Raw genomic sequence first — 20383 nt, 5'->3', positions numbered from 1 at the left:
GTAATATTTCACCAGTTATAATAGGTGAAATATTACAAATTGCTCTGATTGGCAGTTTCACTTTCAACAGCCAATCAGAGCGATCGTAGCCACGGGGTGGGGGGTAAAGCCACCCCCCCTGGGCTAAACTACCACTCTCCCTGTCCCTGCAGATTGGGTGAAATGGGAGTTAACCGTTTCACCCGATCTGCAGGGACGCGATCTTTCCATGACGCCACATAGGCATCATGGGTCGGATTGGCACCGACTTTCATGACGCCTACGTGGCGTCATGGGTCGGGAAGGGGTTAAACAGTTTCCCCAGGTTGCTGCTGACACATATTCCTCTGTAGTTGGCAGGGTCGTACCTGTCCCCACTCTTGTGAATGGGTGAGATGAGGCCTTGATTCCAGGTACGAGTAAAGTAGCCAGCACTCAGCACAATATTGAACAATTTGACAATTGCTGCCTGTATTTCTGGAGGGCTGTATTTCAGCATTTCTGGTGGAATTCCATCTGGGCCACTGACTTTTTTCCACCTTATGGAGGATATTCTCTCTATAACTTCCTGAAGTGTGATTGGAGTATCCAGTAGGTTTTGGAAATGTTTGACTTTTTCCTCCATAGCTTTTAGTTTTTCCGTTATGTTTTTGTGTTCTTGGTTTAGTTCTTCCTTCAGGATGTCTTTGTAGAGGTCTCTGAAGTACTGAAGCCAGATATTGCCATTTTGGATATGGATGTTGTTTGTCTTGTTTTTTGTGCCCATGTGGTTCCATTGTTGCTTGAAGGAGTTGTCTTGGAGGGCGTCTTCTAGTTGGTTAAGTTTGGTGGAGATGTAATTCTGCTTCTTCCTCTTGAGGGTGGTTTTGTATTGCCTTTGTATGGTGTCATAGGCAACCCTCAGACCCAGATGGTTGGGGTTTCTGTGTTTCTTGCTTGAGGCTTTTATCAGAATCTTCCGTATGGCTTTATATTCTCTGTCAAACCAACCGTTGGTCTGTTTTTCTTTTGGCCTTTTATAGTTGATTTTTTTAAGGTCGGACAGTTCGGCCATGGTGTAGAATATATCATTGAGGTCTTTTGTAGCTTAGTTCACTCCTTCTGGGTTAGGCTTGTACTCGTAGTTGTAGAAGTGGTGGAGCATCTCCTGTATTCTAGGTCTGCTGGGAGCCTCTTGATATTTTATTGCTGACGTCTTGGACCATTCATAGGATGGAGGCAGGTTGAAGAGGTCGCTCTGATGAGGTTTTTGTGCTGATGGTTTCTCTGTAGATTTTATGTACAGACGAAGTTGGATGTGATCTGACAGGTGTGTTTGTGGGGTGACTATGAAGCCGCTGATATTTTCCATGTCCATATCTGTAATGGCATAATCTACTACACTCCTTCCTACATGGGAGTCTAATGTATATGTTCCTAGGCCCTCCAAAACTTAGAAATAAACTGCACCCCACAGTCTGACACAATATGTGAAGGAACACCATGTAATCTCACAACCTCCTTGATAAAGATCTGTGCCATAGTCTTGGCATTAGGTAATGCGGGAAGGGCAATAAAATGTGACATCTTGCCAAATCTGTCAACTACGACTAAAATAACTGTATTACCCTCAGAAACCGGTAAGTCAGTGATGAAGTCTATTGACAAATGGGTCCAAGGTCTACTGGGAATCTCCAGAGGTTGGAGAGACCCAGACGGGCGAGTACGAGGGGTCTTGGAACGCGCACACACACAGCAGGCAGCGACATATTCCTGTACATCATGATTTACCCCAGACCACCAAAAACGCCGAGTGAGAAGGTCCGTAGTAACTTTACTTCCAGGGTCTCCGGCCAGGACCGAATCATGATGTTCATTAATGACACTAAGATGAAGATTAGCAGGAACATAAAGTTTACCTAAAGGACAGGCTGTTGTGGCGTCCCCCTGCGCCTCTAGGACCTCTCTATCAAGGTCCGAATTAATTGCTGTGACAATTACACCCTTCTGAAGTATAGGACCTGGATCACAATTATCCCCACCCACTGGAAAACAATGGGATAACACATCAGCCTTGACATTCTTGCTTCCTGACCTATACGTAATATAGAAATTTAACCTGGCAAAAAACAGAGACCACCTAGCTTGCCTAGGTGTGAGACACTTCGCAGATTCAAGATACAACAGATTCTTGTGATCTGTGATCACCATGACTGGGTGAAGTGCTCCCTCCATAAAATGGCGCCATTCCTCAAATACCCATTTAATTGACAACAGCTCCCTGTTACCAATATCATAATTCCTCTCAGTAGGAGATAATTTTTTCGAGAAAAATGCACATGGACGCCACTTACTCGGAGAAATCCCCTGAGACAATACAGCTCCCACTCCCACGTCAGAGGCATCCACCTCTACCACAAATGGCTGCGTGATGTCAGGTTGTATTAGTATGGGTGAAGTGGAAAAACACTTCTTCAAAGTCTCAAAAGCCTGGCAGGCCATACTGGACCAGACAGGGAAGTCCGTGCCTCTCTTGGTCATTTCTGTTAAAGGTTTGGCTACTACTGAAAAGTCTTTAATAAATTTGCGATAGTAGTTTGCAAAACCTAAAAACCTCTGTAAGGCCTTAAGGTCCTCAGGACGCTCCCACTCCAAGACCGCCTTGACCTTATCCGGATCCATACGAAATCCTGTGGAGGATAAGAAATAACCCAAAAACGGAATCTCTTTGACCGCGAACATGCATTTTTCAAGTTTGGCAAACAGTTTATTGTCCCTGAGTACCTGAAGGACCTGCTGTACATGATCCTGATGGAACTCGAGGTCAGGGGAATAAATTAAGATGTCATCGAGATATCGAGATATACCACCACAAACCTACCTATTAGGTGACTAAGTATATCATTGACAAAGTGTTGAAACACGCCAGGAGCATTACTTAACCCAAAAGGCATAACCAATTTCTCGTAATGTCCCTCTGGAGTATTAAACACCGTCTTCCATTCATCCCCCTCCTTCGTCCGAATGAGATTATATGCCCCCCTGAGATCTAATTTGGAGAACCATTTAGCCCCCACAATTTGATTAAATAGGTCCGGTATAAGAGGGAGCGGCAAAGAATCCCGGACCGTAATTTGGTTTAATTCACGGAAGTCTAAGCATGGGTGTAAACCCCCATCCGTCTTCTTAACAAAGAAGAACCCAGCAGCAATGGGTGATGATGAGGGTCTGATATGACCCTTGGCCAGACTCTCTGTGATATAGTCCTTCATGGCCTGTCTCTCTGGGGCAGAGATGTTGTATAGCCTACTCTTAGGCAGTTTAGCACAAGGAATGAGACCTATGGCGCAATCATAAGGATGGTGTGGAGGTAGCTCTTGACTCCCCTCCTAAGGTAATACATCCTCAAAATCTGAGATGAACTCTGGCAAAACCTGAGAACTCAACCCGGCCAGCCGAGTGTCCAGGCAATGTTCCTGACAAAACTCACTCCATCTAGTAATCTCCCGAGTCTGCCAGTCTAACACCAGGTTGTGTAACGTGAGCCATGGTAAACCAAGAACTACAGGTGACAGCAAACCCCCATCACATAACAATCTATTGACTCAGAGTGCAACGCCCCTGTTTGTAGGCTCACCCCACGGACGATCTGAGTGAAAGTCCCCTGGCTCAAAGGTGCAGAATCAATAGCAATAATAGGTATGGGTCTAGACAACTCTTGAGTTTTAAGCCCATGTGCCTGAACAAACCCAGCATCAATTAAATTAAACCCTGCCCCAGAGTCCAGAAAGGCAGAGATATTGAGCCTACTTTCACCAAGACGAATCTCGGCTGGTAGGAAAAATTGTGGTTTACCTAAGGAGGAAACAAGTACACCCGAGTTGCCAACCTCCCCGCAACCCGGGCTCAATAGTTTTCCGGCGGTTGTCTTCTAGAAAGACACACATTCACATAATGACCCCTTCTGCCACAAAAAAACATGTATCTCCCCCTTTACGCCGTACTACTGCAGCCCCCTTAGAACGAGAAGCGCCCCCAAACTGCATAGGTTCTCCTAGAGACTCAGATTCTGGTGAGTCCAAATCTGAATTACCCTTGAATAGTGGTGATTCATTAAGTCTTTGGCGCAGGCGGTGGTCCACATGGATCGCAAGACACATAGCTGCCTCCAATGTGGTTGGTGTCTCCTGTAGGGTGAAGGCATCTTTTATTTTATCAGATAGGCCCTGATAAAATTGACTGTGGAGTGTAGGGTCATTCCACATTGTGTCAGTAGCCCATCTCCAAAACTCAGAGCAGTACTCCTCTACTGGCCGGTCTCCCTGTGTAAGATGGCGTGTTGTGGATTCAGCGAGGGAGACGCGGTCAGGGTCATCATACACTTGACCTAAGGCTCGAAAAAACACCTCCACAGTTCATAACGGCAAAGCGTCAGCGGGAAGTGAAAATGCCCAGGCCTGAGGATCACCTTTTAGGAGCGATACTACAATTCCAACCCTCTGCTCCTCTAAACCTGAAGTGTGAGGACGCAACCTAAAATACAAAGTACAGGCCTCCCTGAATGTAACAAATTTGTGTCGCCCCCAGAGAACCTCTCAGGTAACGCAGTTTTAGGCTCCAGTGAAGCTTGTGGAGGTGTAGCAACCCCTGCAGTGGCCACTGGAGTGTGCTGTACAACCGCCGAGCGGAAGTCAGCCACTTCTAGACTGAGTTGCTGTAATTGTCCAGCTAAAGCAGCAATGGGGTCCATATTGGACCAAGAAAATTTTTAGGGTCAGTGATACTGTCACGCCATTAATGCCGATAAAGGGGCTGGGCGGCGTACTGGGACCTGCACCTGTCCCTGCCACTATAATGGGGCCCTGGCTTTCCCTTATCTCAGGGGTACCTATAATGGTTAGGAGGCCTGAGCCACCAGCGTATCCCTGTCTCCTGTGCAGGCCCTATCAATGGCCCCCACTGCCCCCAAGGGAGGTGGACTGCACCAGTGTATAAATACGACAATTAAACAGGGTATACAGACAAGGTAACTAAAAGTCTCAAACAGGTTTAACATGCAACCAAAACAGCAGACACCAATCTTTGTAAATAAACCTCCAAGCTCCTAATACCACGCTCCTTCTCACTCCAAGCCAGGCAGCAGAACTGATCACTGACAACAGTTGTAGACAAAGGTGAGTCTATATAGGAGCGGAGATTACCAAAACCAAATCAGCTGAGAGACATAGCTCTCAGTAACTTCAGTAACAAGGTTTAACTCCTGCCCTGCTGGCAAAAGACAGCCAGGTCAGAATTCAGGAGAAGAGCTTCTGTTCATCATGTGTGAATGAGGCCCAGAGCACTGCGGTTCTTTGAAACCTTTCTGTCACGGTAGCCCCGTGACAGGTCCTACCTGATGGTGTTGTCCTCTGGATGCCTGACCTGGTGTTGTCTGCTGTCTGTCCACCAGGAGATTCTTGTTTTGTCCTTTAAAACTTATTTTTCCTCCTTTTTCACAAAGATCTTTAGTCCGGCTCAGCCAGCTCACTTCTGTAATCCACAGGGCTATATAATGCACTAGCGAAAAAGGGAGCATAGACACTAAGATTTATAAAAGAATATATAAAGATTTTATTAGTATACAAATTCAAAGAGTACCATACAAAAACAGTAATTATACATGACAAAATATACATAAAAAATTCCAACATGTGGAGAGGAGGAAAACCAGCCAGTACACTGAGAGATAGGACACACATCCAAAATATGACCTGGGTAAGTATCAAAAATCCAAATAATGGCCCATCCTCCTACAATGAGGAAACACCTCTAGAGGACCAACGTCCCATAACCTATAGTACACCGTTGTGTCCCAGCATTAAATGTATCTTAGAGGCAGTGTGAGCTTACCCGTGGTAGATCAAGATACGTGTGTGGCCTTCCCACCACCCCTGACGCGCGTTTCGCTCTATCGCTTTTTCAAAGGGGGAGTGACTAAGGTGTCTTGCATCTGCGGCACTATTTATAGGAAGTCGGATAATAGCATATTCGGTGCATGTGCGACTAAGCCCCGCACATAAAATAGTGCACTCTCCATGGGCGTCATTGTGCGGCGCGTGTGTGGGCGGAAAACCGCCTGTGGTACCTGTATACATCCGCGCCGCACAGTGTGAAGACGCTATGGAGATTGAACTGTGCTGGGTGAATGGGACTGCGCATGCGTACTGCTAGCACCGACATTCCCAGAACTGTATGTTAACCACCCCGGAAATGTATAAGTCCTGGATGGAAGCATACTGCGCCTGCGTGTAACCAGCGTCGAGCGTCCCAAAGTCCGCGGCCATATGCGCGGGGTGGTTAACATACACTTCCGGGAATGTCGGCGCTAGCAGTACGCATGCGCAGTCCCAGGCTGGTCAGGCCCATTACATTAAGCCCATTACATTGGTGTCTATTATGACTTGGGATGGTTTGAATATTCTGTCTGGATCCATTTGTTTAGGGTCCTGGGTATATGGATATGCTGCTGATCTTCATCTAGATTTAGATTTGAGTTGGTATATGTTTAGCATTATCGATATAGGATCTTTTGTTATCCATTAGCATGCGTATTATGCAGTTGGTTGCTATATGCTTAATACCAATATCTATTTAGTTCTGTGGCGTCCCTTAGTACGGTTATTCTTGAATATATCAACTGTTCTTTTCATGTTATATTTATTGATAATAAGAATATTTTTATCTTTAATTTGTGGGATCTCTTCTTGGCCCCATTGTGATTGTTATGGGACTTATGTTGTCATATACATACAACATACATACTACATACATACTACATACTACATACATACATACAACATACATACTACATACATAAAACATACATACTACATACATACTACATACATGCATGCAGCATACATACTACATACATACAACATACATACTACATACATACATACTACATGCATACTACATACATACTACATACATACTATACACATACTACATACATACATACTACATTGTTATGAACAGGTGATTCAGAACCACAATGGACACGAAGTGACCTGACAATTACCAAAAACATAGGACGAGCTCTGAGACGTGGGAACTCTGCTGACCGCAATCCCTAATCCTATCCAACCACACTAAAGGTAGCCGTGGAGCGCTCCTGACCAGTCCTATGCGCCTCGAGCACAGCCAGAGAAACTAGCTAGCCCTAAGAAAGAAAAATAAGCCTACCTTGCCTCAGAGAAATACCCCAAAGGAAAAGGCAGCCCCCACATATAATGACTGTGAGTTGAGATGAAAATACAAACGCAGAGATGAAATAGATTTAGCAAAGTGAGGCCCAACTTACTGAACAGACCGAAGATAGGAAAGATTGCTTTGCGGTCAACACAAAACCCTACAAACAACCACGCAGAGGGGGAAAAAAGACCCTCCGCACCGACTAATGGTACGGAGGTGCTCCCTCTGCGTCCCAGAGCTTCCAGCAAGCAAGAAAAACCAATATAGCAAGCTGGACAGAAAAAATAGCAAACAAGAATAACACAAGCAAAACTTAGCTTATGCAGGATAGACAGGCCACAGGAACGATCCAGGAGAAAGCAAGACCAATACTGGAACATTGACTGGAGGCCAGGATCAAAGCACTAGGTGGAGTTAAATAGAGCAGCACCTAACGACTTAACCTCATCACCTGAGGAAGGAAACTCAGAAGCCGCAGTACCACTCTCATCCACCAAAGGAAGCTCATAGACAGAACCAGCCGAAGTACCACTCACGACCACAGGAGGGAGTCTGGCCACAGAATTCACAACAGTACCCCCCCCTTGAGGAGGGGTCACCGAACCCTCACCAGAGCCCCCAGGCCGACCAGGATGAGCCACATGAAAGGCACGAACCAGATCGGCAGCATGGACATCAGAGGCAAAGACCCAGGAATTATCTTCCTGACCATAACCTTTCCACTTAACCAGATACTGGAGTTTCCGTCTCGAAACACGAGAATCCAAAATCTTCTCCACTATATACTCCAACTCCCCTTCAACCAAAACCGGAGCAGGAGGATCAATAGATGGAACCACAGGTGCCACATATCTCCGCAACAATGACCTATGGAACACGTTATGGATGGAAAAAGAAGCTGGAAGAGTCAAACGAAAAGACACAGGATTAAGAACCTCAGAAATCCTATACGGACCAATGAAACGAGGCTTAAACTTAGTAGAGGAAACCTTCATAGGAATATAACGAGATGACAACCAAACCAAATCCCCAACACGAAGTCGGGGACCCACACAGCGCCTGCGATTAGCGAAACGTTGAGCCTTCTCCTGGGACAAAGTCAAATTGTCCACTAATGAGTCCAAATCTGCTGCAACCTATCCACCACAGTATCCACACCAGGACAGTCCGAAGACTCAACCTGCCCTGAAGAGAAATGAGGGTGGAACCCAGAATTGCAGAAAAACGGCGAAACCAAAGTAGCCGAGCTGGCCCGATTATTAAGGGCGAACTCAGCCAAAGGCAAAAAGGACACCCAATCATCCTGATCGGCAGAAACCAAGCATCTCAGATATGTTTCCAAGGTCTGATTGGTTCGTTCAGTCTGGCCATTTGTCTGAGGATGGAAAGCCGAGGAAAAAGACAAATCAATGCCCATCCTAGCACAAAAGGCTCGCCAAAACCTCAAAACAAACTGGGAACCTCTGTCAGAAACGATGTTCTCTGGAATGCCATGTAAATGAACCACATGCTGGAAAAACAATGGCACCAAATCAGAGGAGGAAGGCAATTTAGACAAGGGCACCAAATGGACCATCTTAGAGAAGCGATCACAAACCACCCAAATGACCGAAATTCTTTGAGAGACGGGGAGATCCGAAATAAAATCCATAGAGATATGTGTCCAAGGCCTCTTCGGGACCGGCAAGGGCAAAAGCAACCCACTGGCACGAGAACAGCAGGGCTTAGCCCGAGCACAAATCCCACAGAACTGCACAAAAGAACGCACATCCCGCGACAGAGATGGCCACCAAAAGGATCTAGCCACCAAATCTCTGGTACCAAAGATTCCAGGATGACCAGTCAACACCGAACAATGAACCTCAGAGATAACTTTATTCGTCCACCTATCAGGGACAAACAGTTTCTCCGCTTGGCAACGGTCAGGTCTATTAGCCTGAAATTTTTGCAGCACCCGCCGCAAATCAGGGGAGATGGCAGACAAAATTACCCCCTCTTTGAGAATACCCGCCGGCTCAGGCAAACCCGGAGAATCGGGCACAAAACTCCTAGACAGGGCATCCGCCTTCACATTTTTAGAGCCCGGAAGGTACGAAACCACAAAGTCAAAACGGGAGAAAAACAGCGACCAACGAGCCTGTCTAGGATTCAACCGTTTGGCAGACTCGAGATAAGTCAAGTTCTTGTGATCAGTCAAGACCACCACGCGATGCTTAGCTCCTTCAAGCCAATGACGCCACTCCTCGAATGCCCACTTCATGGCTAGCAACTCTCGATTGCCAACATCATAATTTCGCTCAGCAGGCGAAAATTTCCTGGAAAAGAAGGCGCATGGTTTCATCACCGAGCAATCAGAACTTCTCTGCGACAAAACAGCCCCTGCTCCAATTTCAGAAGCATCAACCTCGACCTGGAACGGAAGCGAAACATCTGGTTGGCACAACACAGGGGCAGAAGAAAAACGACGCTTCAACTCCGTAAAAGCTTCCACAGCAGCAGAAGACCAATTGACCACATCAGCACCCTTCTTGGTTAAATCAGTCAATGGTTTAGCAATACTAGAAAAATTATTGATGAAGCGACGATAAAAATTAGCAAAGCCCAGGAACTTCTGCAGACTCTTCAGAGATGTTGGCTGAGTCCAATCATAAATGGCCTGAACTTTAACAGGGTCCATCTCGATAGTAGAAGGAGAAAAAATGAACCCCAAAAATGAAACCTTCTGAACACCAAAGAGACACTTTGACCCCTTCACAAACAAAGAATTAGCACGCAGGACATGGAACACCATTCTGACCTGCTTCACATGAGACTCCCAATCATCCGAGAAGACCAAAATATCATCCAAGTATACAATCAGGAATTTATCCAGGTACTCTCGGAAGATGTCATGCATAAAGGACTGAAACACTGATGGAGCATTAGAAAGCCCGAATGGCATAACCAGGTACTCAAAATGGCCTTCGGGCATATTAAATGCTGTTTTCCATTCATCGCCCCGTTTAATACGCACAAGATTATATGCACCACGAAGATCTATCTTGGTGAACCAACTAGCCCCCTTAATCCGAGCAAACAAATCAGACAGCAGCGGCAAGGGGTACTGAAATTTGACCGTAATTTTATTTAGAAGGCGGTAATCAATACAAGGTCTCAGCGAACCATCCTTCTTGGCCACAAAAAAGAACCCCGCTCCCAATGGCGACGATGACGGTCGAATATGACCCTTCTCCAAGGACTCCTTCACGTAACTCTGCATAGCGGCGTGCTCAGGTACAGATAAATTAAACAGTCGACCCTTAGGAAACTTACTACCAGGAATCAAATCGATAGCACAATCACAATCCCTATGCGGAGGTAGGGCATTGGACTTGGGCTCATCGAATACATCCCGGTAATCAGACAAGAACTCTGGGACCTCAGAAGGGGTGGATGATGAGATAAACAGAAATCGAACATCACCATGTACCCCCTGACAACCCCAGCTGGACACAGACATTGATTTCCAATCTAATACTGGGTTATGGACTTGTAGCCATGGCAACCCCAACACGACCACATCATGCAGATTATGCAACACCAGAAAGCGAATATCCTCCTGGTGCGCAGGAGCCATGCACATGGTCAGCTGGGTCCAATACTGAGGCTTATTCTTGGCCAAAGGCGTAGCATCAATTCCTCTCAGTGGAATAGGACACTGCAAGGGCTCCAAGACAAACCCACAGCGCCTAGCATACTCCAAGTCCATCAAATTCAGGGCAGCGCCTGAATCCACAAATGCCATGACAGAATAGGAAGACAAAGAGCAGATCAAAGTAACGGACAAAAGAAATTTCGACTGTACCGTACCAATGGTGGCAGACCTAGCGAACCGCTTAGTGCGCTTAGGACAATCGGAGATAGCATGAGTGGAATCACCACAGTAGAAACACAGCCCATTCTGACGTCTGCGTTCTTGCCTTTCAGCTCTGGTCAAAGTCCTATCGCACTGCATAGGCTCAGGTTTATGCTCAGATAATACCGCCAAATGGTGCACAGATTTACGCTCACGCAAGCGTCGACCGATCTGAATGGCCAAAGACATAGACTCATTCAGACCAGCAGGCATAGGAAATCCCACCATGACATCCTTAAGGGCTTCAGAGAGACCCTTTCTGAAAATAGCTGCCAGCGCACATTCATTCCATTGAGTGAGCACGGACCACTTTCTAAACTTCTGACAATAAATCTCTATCTCATCCTGACCCTGACACAGAGCCAGAAAATTTTTCTCTGCCTGATCCACTGAATTAGGTTCATCATACAGCAATCTGAGCGCCCGAAAAAACGCATCAATATTACATAATGCAGGATCTCCTGGTGCAAGGGAAAATGCCCAGTCTTGAGGGTCGCCACGTAATAAAGAAATAATGATCTTAACTTGTTGAACTGGGTCACCAGAGGAGCGGGGTTTCAAGGCAAGAAACAGTTTACAATTAATTTTAAAATTCAAAAACTTAGCTCTATCTCCAGAAAATAACTCAGGAATAGGAATTTTAGGTTCTAACTTAGGATTCTGAACCACTAAATCTTGAATGTTCTGTACATTTATAGCGAGATTATCCATCAAAGAGAACAGACCCTGAATGTCCATGTCCACACCTGTGTTCTGAACCACCCTGATGTAAAGGGGAGAAGAAAGACAGAACACAGTGCAAAGTAAAAAAAATGGTCTCAGAACTTCTCTTTTCCCTCTATTGAGAAGCATTAGTACTTAGGGCCTCCAGTACTGTTATGAACAGGTGATTCAGAACCACAATGGACCTTGTAGTTCAGAGCACACAAAGTGACCTGACAATTACCAAAAACATAGGACGAGCTCTGAGACGTGGGAACTCTGCTGACCGCAATCCCTAATCCTATCCAACCACACTAAAGGTAGCCGTGGAGCGCTCCTGACCAGTCCTATGCGCCTCGAGCACAGCCAGAGAAACTAGCTAGCCCTAAGAAAGAAAAATAAGCCTACCTTGCCTCAGAGAAATACCCCAAAGGAAAAGGCAGCCCCCACATATAATGACTGTGAGTTGAGATGAAAATACAAACGCAGAGATGAAATAGATTTAGCAAAGTGAGGCCCAACTTACTGAACAGACCGAAGATAGGAAAGATTGCTTTGCGGTCAACACAAAACCCTACAAACAACCACGCAGAGGGGGCAAAAAGACCCTCCGCACCGACTAACGGTACGGAGGTGCTCCCTCTGCGTCCCAGAGCTTCCAGCAAGCAAGAAAAACCAATATAGCAAGCTGGACAGAAAATATAGCAAACAAAAATAACACAAGCAAAACTTAGCTTATGCAGGATAGACAGGCCACAGGAACGATCCAGGAGAAAGCAAGACCAATACTGGAACATTGACTGGAGGCCAGGATCAAAGCACTAGGTGGAGTTAAATAGAGCAGCACCTAACGACTTAACCTCATCACCTGAGGAAGGAAACTCAGAAGCCGCAGTACCACTCTCATCCACCAAAGGAAGCTCATAGACAGAACCAGCCGAAGTACCACTCACGACCACAGGAGGGAGCCTGGCCACAGAATTCACAACACTACATACATACTACATACATACTACATACATACTACATACAATACATTCATACATTACATACAATACATACATACAGACATACAGTACATATAACATAGATTACATACTCACCATCACTTACTTGTCATTTTGATCCCCGAAGCCAGTGTCATCTGTAAAAAAGATTAAAATAACAAACAACCAATATACTCCCTGATCCACAGAAATCCACGAGTGTCCCACGACGATCCCCCGTGGAGAACGGCAGCATTAGCTGATGCGACAGCTCTCTAGGGGCTCCAGGAACACAATGACGAGAGGAAGGTATCCTTCCATCCTTCCGCACTGTATTCCTCCGCCGCTGTAAAAAACATAGTCCCTTGTCTCACTTTTGGCATTGCTGTGTGAGAAATTTTCCCATGCAGCAATTGCCATAAAGTGAGACTTTGAACTCTAGTAACCTCTCAGTGATGCATTGCAGGAGCCATTGACTCCTGTCAGTGTGTCACTGAAGGACCTATAGAGCAGTGACATCACCCGATGTCACTGTTCTATAGGGGAGATCATCATGGGACACTCATTATTAATTGGACTACGGCGGACAGGTAGTATACGGTTTATTATTTTATGTTTTTGCAGGTGCTGAAGTATGGTAAGTATAGTTAAATGAAGAATATTAAAATACTTTTTTCCTAATGTGTGTGTGTTTTATTAACTCTTTACTAGTATTGGATTAATAATGGATAGGCGTCTTATTGACGCCTCTCCATTATTAACCTGGCTTATTGTCACCTTACAATAGCAAGGTGACATTAACCCCTTATTACCCCATATCCCACCGCTACACAGGAGTGGGAAGAGAGGGGCTAAGTGCTGGAATTGGCGCATCTCACAGATGCGCCATTTCTGGGGCGGCTGTGGACTGGTATTTGTAGCCAGGGGGGGCAATATCCATGGCTCCTCTCTATGCTATAAATATAAGCCCGCAGCTGTCTGCGTAGCCTTTCTGGCTATAAAATATAGGGGGACCCCACGTCATTTTTTTTTGGGTCCCCCTATTTTAATAGCCAGTAAAGGCTACGCAGGCAGCTGCGGGCTGATATTCCTAGCAGGCTACAAATATTGGCCTCTGGCTGTCGGCTTTCCCCCTCTGGCGCAGAAAATTGCGCGGGAGCCCATGCTGGTTTTTTTTACATTTTTTTAACATTAAACGCTCATTAAGGTTTCTTTCATACTTGCGTCGGTACGGGTCCGTCGCTATGTGTCGGGCCGACGTACCGACGCACGTTGTGCAATTTGTGCATGACGTGAGCAGCGGATGCAGTTTTTCAATGCATCCGCTGCCCATTCTGAAGTCCGGGGAGGAGGGGGTGGAGTTTCGGTCGCGCATGCACGTGTATGCAGGGACCGTTCTGCAAAGCACTGCCGGGAAAGATTTATTTGCTTCCCCAGCTCCATGGCAACGGCAGGGTACGTTGTTTGTGGGGGGTGTATCTTCCCGTATTATGATTGACACGTAAACTCTGACACAAAAGACCTATCCCTGCTGAGGGGTTAGCCCAGTGTTACTGTGTGGTTATTGGTAACGATGACATTGGTCAAAGGGGTGTGGTTTTAAGGTGATGCACTGGAGACAGCCCTCGGGATTGGAGTGGTAGAGAAGCCGATGGTGTTTCTGGGTAAAAGTGCCAGGGCAGCCCCCTGCATCTGATTGGAGGAGGGATGGGTAATGCCTTCGTATGACGCCCCGGGGATATCCCCATACAGGGAATGTGATTGGGGAGACTGGATTTTAAGTAGCTTATGCTGCCTAACCTTGTACACGCCCCCAAGAGGAAGCAGATGCAAGACGCGCGTCGGGGTTGTTAAGGTGCAGCGTGCCACGAGGCAGGGGAGCAGCGGGCACATTGAGGTAATATGTACCGAGCAGAGTGCTCATAATTTTGTGTAACTGTTTACATGCGACCGCGGTGTCATTCTGGTGACAGATGGAATAATTTGCAGTCATGGCTGGTGCGATTTGTCGCTCTGTGTAACTACTGTGCTAGCATATGTGTATGGAATTGTCCTGGTAGGAAGTACATATAGATTATGGTAGTATGCCTTTTGTGAAATTGACCCAGCAGAAAGCATTTGTGCAGCACTATTGAGTTGCCGAAGAATTGATCATTTCCTGCACTGTCACTTTATAACTTTGAGCACTTTCCATAGGAAATCTGTGCAGGGATATCTGATAATTTGATACTAGCAAATATTGCTGCTTGGTGGTTATGTAGAATGGCCATGATCTATATGAATCTTGAATAACTATTTAGACACCTGTAGCTCCCCTTTGCTCACCTTGTCATAAAAGTTTAAAGGGCCACTGTCACCCCCCTCCAGCCGTTATAAACTAAAAGAGCCACCTTGTGCAGCAGTAGTGCTGCATTCTAACAAGGTGGCTCTTTTAATTTTTGGTTCAAGTATTCCGAAAATAAAGCGTTTTGAAAGTTATCCAAAATACCTATCTTTGTCCATGGAGGCGGGTCCTCACTCCCCAGCTTGAACCGGTACTCTGCCTTCACTCCAATCTTCAGGGGCTTTTGGCCCCACCCCCTCCGCGTTTTCTGTGTTGTGCAGGCGCAGTAAGCTCTGCCCGTCTGACGTCCCAGCCAGGCTTGCAGTCTGCGCGTGTGCGGCCGCCCTGCCTATGAATCCCTGCCCCGCACTGTGCATAATGCATAACACAGTGCGGGGCAGGGATTCCCAAGGTGGGTGGCCGCAATGCCCGCACAGGCGCAGTCTGCAAGCCTGGCTGGGACGTCAGACGGCCAGAGCTTACTGCGCCTGCACAACACAGTAGTAGCAGCGCAGGCGCAGGTTTTGAAGCAAAAACAGCGCGGAGGGGGTGGGGCCGAAAGCCCCTGAAGATTGGAGTGACGGCAGAGTACCGGTTCAAGCTGGGGAGTGAGGACCCGCCTCCATGGACAAAGATAGGTATTTTGGATAACTTTCAAAACGCTTTATTTTCGGAATACATGAACCAAAAACTAAAAGAGCCACCTTGTTAGAATGCAGCATTACTGCTGCACAAGATGGCTCTTTTAGTTTATAACGGCTGGAGGGGGTGATAAAGTCCCTTTAATCTGATTTTGAGGCACTGTTTTAATGTTTTGTATTGTCTATGTGTAAATAAAGGTTAATTTTTCAATATCTAAACATTTCGTGACTGGGTTGAGTTTAATAACTCTATGGTCAATATGTGTACAAACTAACAGCACTGAAGTATATCCACTTTGTGATAATTTGAATCTCACTTTTTTTTTTTGGGGGGGGGGAGACTGAACCAAAACTCAGGCCCAGTGTATATAACAACACAATGTAAGTGGCAAAAAGTGGCTGGAAGATATACTACAAACTAACAGAACTGCGGTATATCCACTTTGTGAGAATTTGAATCTCACTTTTTTTTTTGGGGGGGGGAGACTGAACCAAACCTCAGGCTCAGTGTATATAACAACGCAATCTAAGTGGCAGAAAGTGGCTGGAAGATACAGTTAGGTCCATATATATTTGGACATAGACAACATTTTTCTAATTTTGATTATAGACATTACCACAATGAATTTTAAACAAAACAATTCAGATGCAGTTGAAGTTCAGACTTTCAGCTTTCATTTGAGGATATCCACATTAAAATTGGATGAAGAGTTTAGGAGTTTCAGCTCCTTAATTTGCGTCACCCTGTTTTTAAAGGGACCAAAATTAATTGTACAGATCAAATAATTTTAAATAAAATGTTCATTTCTAATACTTGGTTGAAAACCCTTTGTTGGCAATGACTGCTTGAAGTCTTGAACTCATGGACATCACCAGACGCTGTGTTTTCTCCTTTTTGATGCTCTGCCAGGTCTTCACTGCGGTGGTTTTCAGTTGATGTTTGTTTGTGGGCCTTTCTGTCTGAAGTTTAGTCTTTAACAAGTGAAATGCATGCTCAATTGGGTTCAGATCAGGTGACTGACTTGGCCATTCAAGAATATTCCACTTCTTTGCTTTAATAAACTCCTGGGTTGCTTTGGCTTTATGTTTTGGGTCATTGTCCATCTGTAGTATGAAACGACGACCAATCAGTTTGGCTGCATTTGGCTGGATCTGAGCACACAGTATGGCTCTGAATACCTCAGAATTCATTTGGCTGCTTCTGTCCTGTGTCACATCATGAATAAATACTAGTGACCCAGTGCCTCTGGCAGCCATGCATGCCCAAGCCATCACACTGCCTCCGCCGTGTTTTACAGATGATGTGGTATGCTTTGGATCATGAGCTCTACCACGCCTTCGCCATACTTTTCTCTTTCCATCATTCTGGTAGAGGTTGATCTTGGTTTCATCTGTCCAAAGAATGTTCTTCCAGAACTGTGCTGGCTTTTTTAGATGTTTTTTTTTAGCAAAGTCCAGTCTAGCCTTTTTATTCTTGATGCTTATGAGTGGCTTGCACCTTGCAGTGAACCCTCTGTATTTTCTTTTGTGCAGTCTTCTCTTTATGGTAGATTTGGATATTGATACGCCTACCTCCTGGAGAGTGTTATTCACTTGGTTGGCTGTTGTGAAGGGGTTTCTCTTCATCATGGAGATTATTCTGCGATCATCCACCTCTGTTGTATTCCGTGGGTGCCCAGGTTTTTTTTGCATTGATGAGTTCACCAGTGCTTTCTTTCTTTCTCAGGATGTACCAAACTGTAGATTTTGCCACTCCTAATATTGTAGCAATTTGTCAGATGGTCTTTTTCTGTTTTCGCAGCTTAAGGATGGCTTGTTTCACCTGCATGGAGAGCTCCTTTGACCGCATGTTGACTCCACAGCAAAACCTTCCAACTGCAAGCACCACACCTCAAATCAACTCCAGGCCTTTTTTCTGCTTAATTGAGAATGACATAACAAAGGGATTGCCAACACCTCTCCATGAAATAGCCTTGGAGTCAATTGTCCAATTACTTTTGGTCCCTTTTTAACCAGGGTGGCACATGTTAAGGAGCTGAAACTCCTAAACCCTTCGTCCAATTTTAATGTGGATACCCTTAAATGAAAGGTGAAAGTCTGAACTTCAACTGCATCTGAATTGTTTTGTTTAAAATTCATTGTGGTAATGTCTATAACCAAAATTAGAAAAATGTTGTCTCTGTCCAAATATATATGGACCTAACTGAATATGACAAAATACAAGGACTGTAGTACAATTTCAATCTCCCTACAATGATCTCAGGAAAAGTATGGCAGCAATAAAAAGGACTGCTGCACACAAAAGTGTGGACAAATAAACAAGATAGCTGTGCAGAAAGGAGCAACAGGATTTTTGCTTTAACCCCTTAGTGACAGAGCCAATTTGGTACTTAATGACCAGGCCAATTTTTGCAATTCTGACCACTGTCATTTTATGAGGTTATAACTCTGGAACGCTTCAACGGATCCCGCTGATTCTGAGATTGTTTTTTCATGACATATTGTACTTCATGTTAGTGGTAACATTTCTTCGATATTACTTGCGATTATTTATGAAAAAAACGGAAATATGGCAAAAATATTTAAATTTTGCAATTTTCAAACTTTGTATTTTTATGCCCTTAAATCAGAGAGATATGTCACGAAAAATAGTTAATAAATAACATTTCCCACATGTCTACTTTACATCAGCACAATTTTGGAAACAAAATTTTTTTTTGTTAAGGAGTTATAAGGGTTAAAAGTTGACCAGCAATTTCTCATTTTTACAACACCATTTTTTTTTAGGGACCACATCACATTTGAAGTCATTTTGAGGGGTCTATATGATAGAAAATAATGAAGTGTGACACCATTCTAAAAACTATACCCCTCAAGGTTCTCAAAACCACATTCAAGAAGTTTATTAACCCTTTACGTGCTTCACAGGAACTGAAACAATGTGGAAGGAAAAAATGAACATTTAACTTTTTTTTGCAAACATCTTAATTCAGAACCATTTTTTTTATTTTCACAAGTGTAAAAACAGAAATGTAACCATAAATTTTGTTATGCAATTTCTCCTGAATACGCCAATACCCCATATGTGGGGGTAAACCACTTTTTGGGCGCACCGCAGAACTTAGAATTGAAGGAGCGCCGTTTGACTTTTTCAATGCAGAATTGGCTGGAATTGAGATCGGACGCCATGTCACGTTTAGAGAGCCCCTGATGTGCCTAAACAGTGGAAACTCCCCACAAGTGACAACATTTTGGAAACTAGACCCCTTAAGGAACATATCGAGATGTGTGGTGAGCACTTTGAACCCCCATGTGCTTCACAGAAGTTTATAATGTAGAGCCGTGAAAAAAAAATCGCATTTTTTCTACAAAAATGATCTTTTTGCCCACAAATTTTTATTTTCACAAGGGTAACAGGAGAAATTAGACCACAATAGTTGTTGTGCGATTTCTCCTGAATACGTCGATACCCCATATGTGAGGGTAAACCACTGTTTGGGCGCACCGCAGAGCTTGGAAGTGAAGGAGCGCTGTTTTACTTTTTCAATGTAGAATTGGCTGGAATTGAGATCGGACGCCATGTCGCGTTTGGAGAGCCCCTGATGTGCCTAAACAGTAGAAATCCCCCACAAGTGACCTCATTTTGGAAACTAGACCCCCCATGGAACTTATCTAGATGTGTGGTGAGAACCTTGAATGCCCAAGTGCTTCACAGAAGTTTATAATGCAGAGCCGTGAAAATAAAAAATATTTTTTTTTTCCACAAAAAAGATTTTTTAGCCCCCAAGTTTTTATTTTCACAAGGGTAACAAGAGAAATTGGACCCCAAAAGTTGTTGTCCAATTTGTCCTGAGTATGCTGGTACCCCATATGTGGGGGTAAACCACTGTTTGGGCGCACGGCAGAGCTCGGAAGGAAGGAGCGCCGTTTTGGAATGCAGGCTTTGATAGAATGGTCTGCGGGTATTATGTTGCGTTTGCAGAGCCCCTGATGTACCTAACCAGTAGAAACCCTCCACAAGTGACCCCATTTTGGAAACTAGACCCCCAAAGGAACTTATCTAGATGTGTGGTGAGAACTTTGAATGCCCAAGTGCTTCACAGAAGTTTAGAATGCAGAGTCGTGAAAATAAAAAATATTTTTTTTTCCACAAAAAAGATATTGTAGCCCCCAAGTTTTTATTTTCACAAGGGTAACAGGAGAAATTGGACTGCAATAGTTGTTGTCCAATTTATCCCGAGTACGCTGATGCACCATATGTGGGGGTAAACCACTGTTTGGGCGCACGGCAGAGCTCGGAAGGGAAGGAGCGCCTTTTTGGAATGCAGACTTTGATAGAATGGTCTGTGGGCATTATGTTGCGATTGCAGAGCCCCTGATGTACCTAAACTGTAGTAACCCCCCACAAGTGACCCCATTTTGGAAACTAGACCCCCCAAGGAACTTATCTAGATGTGTGGTGAGAACTTTGAATGCCCAAGTGCTTCACAGAAGTTTAGAATGCAGAGTCGTGAAAATAAAAAATATTTTTTTTTTCACAAAAAAGATATTGTAGCCCCCAAGTTTTTATTTTCACAAGGGTAACAAGAGAAATTGGACCCCAGAAGTTGTTGTCCAATTTATCCCGAGTACGCTGATGCCCCAT

This window comes from Ranitomeya imitator, chromosome 1, assembly GCF_032444005.1.
Source record: "Ranitomeya imitator isolate aRanImi1 chromosome 1, aRanImi1.pri, whole genome shotgun sequence".
Lineage (NCBI taxonomy): Eukaryota > Metazoa > Chordata > Amphibia > Anura > Dendrobatidae > Ranitomeya > Ranitomeya imitator.
Note: the sequence above shows the minus strand (reverse complement) of the source record.